The sequence below is a fragment of the Poecilia mexicana genome, unplaced genomic scaffold (assembly GCF_051168715.1).
Source record: "Poecilia mexicana isolate PSO_F unplaced genomic scaffold, ASM5116871v1 scaffold_21, whole genome shotgun sequence".
Classification (NCBI taxonomy): domain Eukaryota; kingdom Metazoa; phylum Chordata; class Actinopteri; order Cyprinodontiformes; family Poeciliidae; genus Poecilia; species Poecilia mexicana.
This window is the reverse complement of record NW_028263390.1, coordinates 13030573-13041590: the sequence shown is the minus strand read 5'-3', so window position 1 is coordinate 13041590 and position 11018 is coordinate 13030573. Positions and strand designations below refer to the sequence as shown.

The 11018-nt window shown below is 38.4% G+C and overlaps 1 protein-coding gene across 1 annotated transcript in view; it reads left to right on the top strand.

The window, feature by feature from the left end:
* Nucleotides 1-7320: 7320 nt before the first annotated feature.
* The window catches only part of LOC106905637 (protein tyrosine phosphatase non-receptor type 14), a 39670-nt gene continuing 35972 nt past the window's right edge, over nucleotides 7321-11018 (top strand). Inside the window, exon 1 of the mRNA XM_014970596.2 lies at nucleotides 7321-7686. The gene's annotated coding sequence lies outside the window, so the exon portion shown is untranslated. The remainder of the gene's footprint in view (nucleotides 7687-11018) is intronic.

Sequence of the window (11018 nt, the reverse complement as noted above, 5' to 3'; positions counted from 1 at the left end):
CAATCCTGAGTCTTACGTCTTCTTCCGCTCGAGGCTTGAACTGCAGCTAGTTAGAGAGCTTCGCATTGTTTCTGCAGTCATGACACCATAATAGGTCGATTCCTGTTGCTGTTGTTACAGAGTAAAACCCTGAAATAACCACGACCTCCAACTTTTGTAGCTGGGATCATAGAACGGTTCTGAGCCAGTACGAAGAGTTTCACCCCGTCCTCTCCAGGGTCGATTTCAAAAGGCCAGCTGGGATCAGGGTCACTGATCATTTTTGGCGTGGCATGCCAAACAATTAAAGATAAAACAAAACGAATAAAAAACAGATTAAACTGAGGAGTCGTCCCTCCTCCTCCTCCCCCCCCAAAAAAATCAATAGATTTACCTTATTTTTTTCAGGTTGCTGTGTGTGAAGAGAACACTTGTTGCTTGAATCACATTTGTAAATCCTTTGAACACATGGTTATTTTAATATCAAATTTAACAATGATAAACATTTATATGAATTTAATCAAACTATTAAACCTAAAGAAGAGGCCATTTAAATTTTCTTTGTAAAATGTGTGGGGGTGCGGGGGGAGGAATACATTTCTGCTGAGGAATAGGTAACGTTTTTGCTGTTGTTGATGTAAAGTTGCAGACTTATGTAATCAGGAAAATATTACACCTTGTACGGAAGAGTGAGAGGAGGAAACCCTTTTGCTCTGCAAAAAAACAACAAAAAACATGACAAACAGTAAGACATTTTCAATGGTAGTGTGTCTGAGCTTTTTCTCAGCTAGAAAAGCTGTTTTTGTTGATGTTTATCCCTTTCCAGAGACAAATGCAAAGTAAGACTGGACATCAATATATAAAAATTTCATTAAAAAAAGAACTAAATATTGAATAGTTGTTCAATATTTATGTAGTTATAAATAATAATAATAATAATAATAATAATAATAATAAAAGACAACGTTTTCATGATTTCAAATGTGATCAGAGTGAATCTCAGGCTGTGATAATAATAATAATAATAATAATAATAATAATAATAATAATAATAATAATAATAATAATAATAATAAAAGACAACGTTTTCATGATTTCAGATGTGATCAGAGTGAATCTCAGGCTGATAATAATAATAATAATAATAATAATAATAATAATAATAATAATAATAATAATAATAAAAGACAACGTTTTCATGATTTCAGATGTGATCAGAGTGAATCTCAGGCTGTGATCCTGCTGTATTTATCAGACTCAGTTCCAGTGAGGTCGCTTTTTCAGCCGTAGAAATCAAAGCTTGCTGTAGCATATTGATCTGCTGCCGTGTTCCCTGATTGGGCTCAAGATACGACAAAGTGCTTAATCCTCACACTGTTCACTGACTCGCTCAGATTCGGGGCTTTCGAACCCGCAAATGGGGACTTGAGCGATGGCAAAACCTGAACGCCTTATTTCACAAACAGATTCTGAAGTTAAATGTCTAGAATTGTTTTGTTATCTGCTTTTTACCAGGTCAAGGGATAAGAAAGCTCTTTAATGTGGAGTTTCAGGTAATATTATTAACCCCCACTGCAGATGTGGCTGTGTGCGCAACAAATTATCAACAAATTGAGTTATAGCAATTTAAATAGCACGACACAGCTAACATTCCAAGTTGTTTCTGCTACTTCAACACAAAAGGTTACCAAAAGGTTACTTTTAAATAACCCCACTCAGCAGAGCACACTTTTCCTGTTACCACATGCAACAAACTCTGAACTGACGGTTCAGACACAACTACTGAGGAACGGGGAAAAGTCTCCACTTCATCAGTAGTCATAGGCTTGAGTTTTTGGGTGCTGCAGGTGACTTTTTCCAAATCTCAGAGTTTTTCTTTTTGTCTTTTTTTAACAGTTCAAATCAGGCAACATTGATGGCTACTCTGGCATCTCCTGACGCCAAGCTTTGGTGGACTGTGAGGTATATTTGGGACCACTGGCCTGATTAAATCCAGTTTGTCATCCAGATCCTGCAGGTTTTCAGTGTCTGCTTCATCCTTGTACCTTCAGACATGCCCCTTTTTCATAGGCCTGAAATGTTTTCCTTCCCCTCGTTTATAGATTACATTGGAGCTGACTTCTCTTGTTTTGCTTGCGGCGTTCAGGCATGGAGCCCTCCGGTATTTTTATTTTATGCCTCTCTGTGGAAAGTGAAACCTCAGTGGCTGCTGCCACCGAGTCTGCTCTTTTGCAGTCAGTCAGAGGTTTTTGACCACCAGCCTCCTCGGAAATCTGGTGGCGGCCACTGACAACTTCCTCTTTCTGAACTTCTTTAGTCTCGATTTCTTTGATTTTAAACTTGTCTAGCTACTCTCGGGGGGGAAAAGTGACATATTTGGTCGAATTATGTGTGTCTGAGACCAAACCTGATTTCAGAGAGCATTGTATTTGAATACAACCCTTTTAATGTTAGTTTAATTCAACTTCAAAAACAATTCTTATGTGGGTTGCTCATTGCTAATATTTGAACAAATTTGAACTTTTCTAATAAATCCCCCTCTCAGTGGGCGTTGAAACACTTTAAGAGCAGCTACGTTCTGTAGCTTGTTCATGTAAGTCTCTGTCATCAAAGTCAAGATCTTGAAAATTGTCTTTGGAGTGAATGTGAACGCAGTGCAACTGCAATAACCATTGTGTGACTGGAAACTCAGCAGACTTAGTCAGAGACCTTGGAGAAGCACTCTGAAGAAGACATTCATAGTCGGCTTTGTTAAGTGAATTACAATAATCAATACAATACCAAATAGATGTTGTCTAAAATCGGAGTGCATTCATTTCCTTAAACTGAGAAAGTTCCCATCAGCACTTGTACTACACCTGTATAAACAACTAGGCACTTAAACAAGAAATATGACAGAAAACCAACAGCAACAGATGGATAAAATATGAGGCAAAATCTGCCCTTCAGATAGTGTTGTACTTCTGATTTGCAGGAAAGTGAGTCCTACAGTAGAAACAAGGCATTTTGTAAGAAGACGTACAATGAAGCTTTCATTGTACGTTTACAAGTTTCTGACTGATACGACAATATTAAGTGGACTGGAAACAACGGAGGAGGCTTAGAGATTAGTGTAGATATCTACTGCTTGATTGTAGTGATAAACCTCAGATGTGCAAAGAATTCCAGCTTAGTGCTGTCTGCCAGGCCCGTGTGCACACCCCCACGTGCACAGCAGGGGAGGAAGAGGAGCGAAGCACATGGGGAGGAGGCAGGGGTGCTAGAAGGCTGGAAACTGTCTTAGTTAGCATTGGCAGTCGCTCCCACGATTACAACATCAGACATTCAGATGTAAATCTTCTTTGGTGAGACATCAACAAACCCTTATCGGTAAATACGACTCTACTAAAGACGGATGAAAAATGCGCAGACATGAGCGAATTACAGATGGGATAACAAGGAAACTGTTTAGATGAATTTAACTTCAAATTTAGTCTGAATATGAAAGTCAAGTGTTCACAATTTCCCCGTTCTCAAAGCTGAGACGAATCCTTCTGTTGACTTAATCATAAATAATAACTTTTCTGCATGAGGAGAAGAGCATGACTCCTCAAATATTTGTCCAAACTTGCCTCAGGCTCTGACGGTAAAAATAAAATGAAACCAATGATCAGTTTTACTCTGTTTATTCACAATTTTGTGGCCTGAAAATGGACAGGGTGACGTGACCTTCGGTTTTTGTGTCATAAAATGGTGTGGTTGGTGGTGAGGATAATCGCTGAGACCCAGGTAGATGGTGAAAAATGATGAGTTTAATGATGAAGCTCAGAGCAGTCCAAGAACAGGCAGCACGGCGGAGAAACTAGCACACAGCTAAACACCGGTAGCAACTGACACAAGACTGAACTAGGAGCTAGCTAACCGGGACTTCACAGTTCCACCGGAGAGCTCACACGACTTGACAGCAATTGACAAACTTGGACATAGACAAACAACGACCCGACGAGGAACACAGACAACAGGTGGGTATAAATACACACGGGGTAATTAAGGGAATGAGACACACCTGGGGAGCAATCAACGGGGAGGACAGGACAGAGACTCACAGGGAAACAGGACTGAACACAGAAAACTCAAAAATAAACACACAAAAACACGGAACATGACATTTTGCTTGTAATTCACAGCTCCTGCTTGTAAATTTGAGTCACGGTTCTATATAAATGCAGAAGGTATTTTTGAAATAGAAAGAGTTATGCAAATGTGTCACAAATGTGAAAAAAAAAAAAAAAAAAAAAAATATATATATATATATATATAAATTATTTATATATATATATATATATATATATATATATATATATATATATATATATATATATATATATATATATATATATATATATTTGTAAGCCATTATGAATCTTGATATAATTGGTGTGACTTCAGATGAAGCAGCCTATTATGAAAGGAAGCAAACTGGAGAGCTTACAGGAAATTACTGGATAGAGATCAGGTAACAATGTTGTAGTTAAATTGTGAATTCATGGTCTCATCAGTGTCTCAAACCCTCAGGCCAGTTAACTCAGATTATGGATTGTTGCTGCTTGCTAATACTGATGCTTGTCTGCGAGACACCGTTATGCGTCTCCCTGACGACTAATTACATTTCCTTCAGGAAACAAGTGAAGTTTATTGCCCGATATGTGTGAAGTGTTTCTCTGACGTGGAAACTTATCAGTCTATAGAAGGGCGGGCAAGTGCTTAAGGTTCTGATATAATACATTTACGTAAGGCCCACGCCGTGGCAGATAAACCCGAAAAAGAGGAATTGGGGCTTAGAAAAGGGAGTTCTGGCTGAACATATCTCTCCAGATGGTTTCATTTAGATTCTAACCTTAAAAGCAAACCTCTTTTTCAGCACTGATGTCTTCCCCTGCAAGCTCACCCACAGACAAACTAGGCTGAATTAATACATGAGATCTGTTGCAAATCTCAAGCAAAGAGGAGAGGGGATATGTTATCTTAAAACATCTTTAATCCCAAAAACTTCATAAGGTCATGATTCTGCGGACTTTATGTTTCACTATGGTTTTGGTTTTTGTCCTTTGTCAATCATTTGCCATGTTTGTTTCCCTGTAGTATTTGTGCCGCCGCGTTTGGTCACTTCCTTCGATTTTATTCCCCATTGCTTCTGTCATGATTCTTGTTGATGTGCTGCAGGTCCTTTTCATCTTCTGCTCTCATCTCTCATCAAGCTGCTTTTTATTAAGAGATAAAAACAGAGATGTCAAGTTCAATACCTCATTGAAAAGGCAATTTGTTATCCAACATCACCTTATAAACCGAGACACTTGTTTAGACAGTTGTGAACGAACCAAGCAATACAAGATGAAATGCTGATAAAAACCCCAATAATGATACACCTTTGTTGTTATTATTAAAGATATTGCTAGGTTTTAAGCAATGAAGTTGCAGAAAGCGAGAGTGAGGAAAAAAAAATCTAATTACTTTTTCATGAAAAGCTGAGATCTTATTCTTCAATCTGAAACTGCAAACAGATAAAGAAATAATGTTTTGTTATCCTATGTTGGTGTTTTTCATTTTTCATGCTGTCTTTTAAATTCATACTTTTTAAGTTTCAGCAATGTTGTGGATTGTAAGGCTTAATCAGACTCAAAGCTGCCTCTGATCAATTGATGGAGATGTCTGGGAATGTCATTAAAGGGAATGTAAAATGCTAAATGTTTCACATTTTCTTTTCAAACCATGTGCAATACTGTTCACGTATGCAAATATATGATACATTGCCCTATAATTAAGCCATAAAATGTATAAATACGTTCTGAAGACAAATGCAGCAAAGGAACATGATTGTCACTGGGATTTTGCTGCTGCGACTTCCAGGAGAGCCACAAGAGGTTGCAATTTGTTCACAAATCCGACAGCTGTGGTCTTCTTCTGTCTCCTCAGAGTGAAGCTGTTCATTTTACAGGATATTCTGCAAGGGAATCATTATTATAAAAAAAAAAAAAAATTATGAGGATGCAGAAAAAAAAAATAAAGATGTGTGAGAGATAGCTCATTTGTCAGCTATCTCTGACAAATGAGCCTCACACTGCTTCTGAATAGAAATTTCTCACTTTAATTAACACATTTTTCACTCTCTTCTTGATAGCAAATGCCTGTTTTTTTTTCTCGCTTCTGTACCTCAATGAAATATTCTCGTGCTCACAGATTTGTCAATAACCGTGACGTACAAAGCGAGTAAATTTCCAATTATTTGACAATTCATTGACTACTTCTCAGTTGAATAAACTGAACCCCTTAATTGTCATCATCACTGGTGTCCTCGTGAACCCATTGACTTACATGTAGATTTTTTGGGGGGCTTTTAGAAATATAAATAAATTATATTACAGTGCTCTAGAATGGTAAGGAAACTATAATATAATGCTCTACTTGTTACTGTAAAAAGTATTCTTTTTTTTTTAGTTTAATATAAAGATATTTTAAATAACTTCACCTTTTTGTTACACATTTGCATAAAAGTAGGCCTACATGCTAAAAATGTCGGCTATATGCAGATAAGTCGCCCCATTGACGGTGTGACTCATTTGCCCGCCTAAAGACAGACAGAAGGGACATGGACATGTGAGGGGTCTCCTTTGTTCCGCGTTTAGTCTCCTCCGTGGCCCCTGGAAAACCATTAAACGAGTGGGACTTCTCCCAGGAGCCCGGCATTCCTCGGATTCCTCGTGTCTGATGTCACGGCAGAGAGGACGGGGCTCCAGTGGCGTCTGGACTCACGGATGCGTTCACGGTCAGCGACGAGGACACGAGACCTGAGCTTCCACTTGGGGGATTTTTCAAACAGCGATACCATTCTATGGTGATTTAAAAGGGGAAAAGGCACAAGAAATTACTTAATCATTTTTAAAGCAATTTTTTGAGTACCTTTTCAAACAGCGACACAGTCTATGGTGATTTAAAAGAGGAAAACGTACAAGAGATTACTTAATAATATTTTTTTGTTATTTTTAAATGGAGTTTTATTTTTAATTTATTTTTGTGAATCTATCTATCTATCTATCTATCTATCTATCTATCTATCTATCTATCTATCTATCTATCTATCTATCTATCTATCTATCTATCTATCTATCTATCTATCTATCTATCTATCTATCTATCTATCTATCTATCTATCTATCTATCTATCTATCTATCCACTTTTATACAGAATAATATTATCAAATACTCTGACACTGATTTTCACGTCGTTATTGTGTAAGTTTTATAATTCCGACTTTTTCTTCAGCAGCTGAACGCAACGTGTGCTCTCTCTCCGCCTGTCTGAACGCCTCCATTGGATCAGAGGGGCCAGTACTATAAACATACCGAGAATCCCACCGAGAGACTACGTGAGACCACGTCGTTTTTACGCAAGTGGGAGAAGTTTTGCAGATGATTCCAAACTTTTCCGTCGTTCTCAGCAACAATCAGTTTGAAATACTCATCAACAAACGGGTTGCAGCAGTTTCGGGACTCCCTATTGCTTCTCCGACATGCTTTTTTGTTCCTAATGCTGCGCTCATATGAAACGATGAAAAGACTTTAAGGTTTTCAGGACTGAAGTCGATCAGTTGACTGTATGCGGATTATCTGCAGCGAAGAGAAATTTTCTTCCACTGGGAGTAAAAAACAGGATGTAGCGCAGGATAAAAGGTGAGGCTTTTTTTTTACTTGGGAAAACTGCTTCCCAGTTTTCCCAAACTATTAAAAGCAATAGTTTGGGAAAACTCAGACTTGCCCAAACTGTACATCATGTAGGCCAAATGGCTTTGGCTCGGAGCAAATCTGAAATAGTTCTATGCCAAAAGACCTCTCCACTCCCCTTTTGCATCAGATCTTCGCGTAAAAATACTGGATTAAAACTCTGAACTTTTCAAAGGAAATCAAGTTTGTGTTTAATTTGACTGTAGAAATCAGATGTTTTTGTAATCAGGACGGCTCGAGTGAAGAATATGATCAATCACGCTTGGGAGAACTTGAAGGCTTCACTGTTGAATTTGTCAGGATTCAGTGTGGATCCAATGTCAAACACCTGGATTAATTCTTTCAGTCCACGCATGTGATCAACAATGCGTGGAACCGTTCACGTGAGCTTGTCTGGAGTTTGCCCTATCTGATGCAAACACCCTCACACTGTGCAAGCAGCGTTTGCGTGAAGAAAGATGTGTTTGGACACGCAACATTGTGGACTGCAAGCAGCAGAGAGCTCTGTAACGGAGAACATAGTTGCTGCAGGCGTCGGCTACACACACACACACACACACACACACACACACACACGCACGCACGCACGCACACACATCTGGCTATCTTTAAAAGCTCAGAGGCCTGCTGTGTAAATTACATGGTGCAAGTGACTTGAGAGTACACCCTGGTGGGGAATTTAAAGCACCGGGACTTATTAGAGCTGTAGCCTTCACCCATGCTTCCTGTTTTAGAGGTATTTTTGTCCGGTTGTAAGAAAGGAAAGTTACAGATATTTGTGGAGTCCCAGAGGCATGTTTTTGTTGAAGGTCAGCCTAGTAAGACTATAATAGGTGTTTACCACATAATGTGTGCTTGCATTCAGAGAGAAAAGTGGCTATTGTTTGCACTGCCAGTGGTCATTTGAGTCTAAAGGCCATTTGATTACTATATAGGGGAAAACACACCTGTAATTTTGGTCAAGTGCTGCACGCTGCAGCCCACCACAGGAAAAGAGAGCGGGAAAAATGAAAATAGGCTGCTCTGGTCATTGTTGTTATTTTTACACTTTTCCAATGTGAGCCAAAAAAAAAAAAAAAAAAAAAATAAAAAATATATATATATATATATATATATATACAGGTGCTGGTCATAAAATTAGAATATTGTGATAAAGTTCATTATTTTCCATAATGTCATGATAAAAATTAAATTGTCATATATTTTAGATTCATTGCACACCAACTGAAATATTTCAGGTCTTTTATTGTTTTAATTTTGATGATTTTGGCAAACAGCTCATGAAAACCCAAAATCCCTGTCTCAAAAAATTAGAATATTATGAAAAGGTTCTCTGAACGAGCAATAAAAATAATCATCTGAATCAACAAAGTAACTCTAAACACCTGAAAAAGATTCCTGAGGCCTTTAAAAACTCCCAGCCTGGTTCGTTACTCAAAACCGCAATCATGGGTCAGATTGCTGACCTGACTGCTGTCCAGAAGGCCATCACTGACATCCTCAAGCAAGAGGGTGAGAAACAGAAAGAAATTTCTGAACGAATCGGCTGTTTGCAGAGTGTTATATCAAGGCACCTCAGTGGGAAGTCAGTAGGAAGGAAAAAGTGTGGCAGAAAACGCTACACAACGAGAAGAGGTGACCGGACCCTGAGGAAGATTGTGGAGAAGGGCCGATTCCAGACCTTAGGGGAAGCAGTGGACTGAGTCTGGAGTAGAAACATCCAGAGCCACTGTGCACAGGCGTGTGCAGGAAATGGGCTACAAGTGCCGCATTCCCCAGGTCAAAGGTCAAGCCACTTTTGAACCAGAAACAGCGGCAGAAGCGCCTGACCTGGGCTACAGAGAAGCAGCACTTTGGACCACTGTTGTTCAGTGGTCCAAAGTACTTTTTTCGGATGAAAGCAAACTTTGCATGTCATTCGGAAATCAAAGTGCCAGACTCTGGAGGAAGACTGGGGAGAAGGAAATCCCAAAATGACAGAAGTCCAGTGTCAAGTACCCACAGTCAGTGATGGTCTGGGTGCCATGTCAGCTGCTGGTGTTGGTCCACTGGGTTTTATCAAGGGCAGGATCAATGCAGCAGCTATCAGAAGATTTTGGAGCACTTCATGCTTCCATCTGCTGAAAAGTTTTATGGAGATGAAAATTTAATTTGGTCTGGAATCGGCCCTTCTCCACAATCTTCCTCAGGGTCCGGTCACCTCTTCTCGTTGTGTAGCGTTTTCTGCCACACTTTTTCCTTCCTACTGACTTCCCACTGAGGTGCTTTGATACAACACTCTGCAAACAGCCGATTCGTTCAGAAATTTCTTTCCGTTTCTCACCCTCTTGCTTGAGGATGTCAAGTGATGGCCTTCTGGACAGCAGTCAGGTCAGCAATCTGACCCATGATTGCGGTTTTGAGTAACGAACCAGGTTGGGAGTTTTTAAAGGCCTCAGGAATCTTTTTCAGGTGTTTAGAGTTATTTTGTTGATTCAGATGATTATTTTTATTGCTCGTTCAGAGAACCTTTTCATAATATTCTAATTTTTTGAGACAGGGATTTTGGGTTTTCAAGAGCTGTTTGCCAAAATCATCAAAATTAAAACAATAAAAGACCTGAAATATTTCAGTTGGTGTGCAATGAATCTAAAATATATGACAATTTAATTTTTATCATGACATTATGGAAAATAATGAACTTTATCACAATATTCTAATTTTATGACCAGCACCTGTATATATATATATATATATATATATATATATATATATATATATATATATATATAAACATGTAATACCTGATTTTTATGAAGAAAATTTGAATTCTGTGAAAAGTCTCCTGCTAAAAGACAAATGATCAGAGTTTCATACACGATTATTGACCTAGTTTACTTTATGCTACGCAGCGTTGTATCTTTTTCCGTCATCTTTGAGGGAACTATTTGAATTACTAAAACAGTCTATCAATTCCAGCCTTTTACAACTGAAGTGACTCAATGCACACGCTGCTACATAAGACCTCACAATTATTTTAACTTAAATCTGAACATAAGTGACTTTTTATGTAGTTTAAAATAGAGTTTAAACTGGTTAATAAGTCTTTGTTTTTAATACAACCAAAACATAAACCAGGTTTCTTGGGCAACAAACATATTGGTGCACAAGGCGCATATAATTAAATTTATACGCACACCACTAATATTCTGATGTCCTTCAGCAAATCAATACAATCAATCAAATTGGAAAACATTTGAACCAGTTTGAATAATAAAGTAAACTTGACTCCTTTGTTGATA